The sequence below is a fragment of the Ovis aries genome, chromosome 3, assembly GCF_016772045.2.
Source record: "Ovis aries strain OAR_USU_Benz2616 breed Rambouillet chromosome 3, ARS-UI_Ramb_v3.0, whole genome shotgun sequence".
Lineage (NCBI taxonomy): Eukaryota > Metazoa > Chordata > Mammalia > Artiodactyla > Bovidae > Ovis > Ovis aries.
Window position 1 is genome coordinate 56937911 of NC_056056.1, and position 775 is coordinate 56938685.

Genomic DNA, 775 nt, shown 5'->3' on the forward strand with positions numbered 1-775 from the left:
TTTCCTGACCAGGGACCGAACCTGGGCCCTCTGCATTGGGAGCACAGAGTCCTAGCCACTGGACCATCAAGGAAGTCCTCAGTTTTTGAAGTGAAGAGAATGTTCAGAATTAGGTAGTGGTGACAGTCGCACAATTCTGTGAATATACTAAAGCACTTAAACGTATATTTTAAGATGGTAAATTGCATGTGAACCTTCTCTAAATATGTATATGTATATACCTGTGTTAGATATTCTTTTATCCCTATATTACAGATGATGAAACCAAGTGCCCAGCAGAAGCTCTGCCCTGGTGCCCCTCAACTATACTCCAACTTGTGTCTTACAGGATCATCCTGCAGTAACTTAGGTCAACAGGAGGTGAGTTGCCTAGAGAGTTGCTGCCCTAAGGCCCTTTCCAACCTGTTATTGTTATTTAGTCCCTAAGTTGTGTCCAACTCTTTGCGACCCCCAGCCTTCTCTGTGCATGGGATCTTCCAGGCAGAGTACTGGAGTGGGTCACCATTTTCTTCTCCAGGGGATCTTCCTGACCCAGCAATCAAACCTTGCATCTACTCCTGGCAGGCCAGTTCTTTACCCCTGAGCTACCTGGCCCTCTCTACCATTCAGGAGCCTGCTGTGAGACCATTTCTCATCCACGCCCTGGTTCCCACTTGTCTCTTTGGCTTTCAGAAGGATGCGTCTGCAGCCCCTGAGTCAGTTCATGAAACTGCTTGGCTCAAGTTGAGTCTGGGCTTCTGCACAGCAGAGCAGCCCACCGCCCCTGCCATCTGTC

The 775-nt window shown here is 48.5% G+C and overlaps 1 non-coding gene across 1 annotated transcript; it reads right to left on the minus strand.

The window, feature by feature from the left end:
- Positions 1-73, minus strand: TRNAG-CCC (transfer RNA glycine (anticodon CCC)). The gene has a single exon. It is a non-coding gene; the product is annotated as a tRNA-Gly (tRNA).
- Between the last annotated feature and the right edge of the window lie 702 nt (positions 74-775).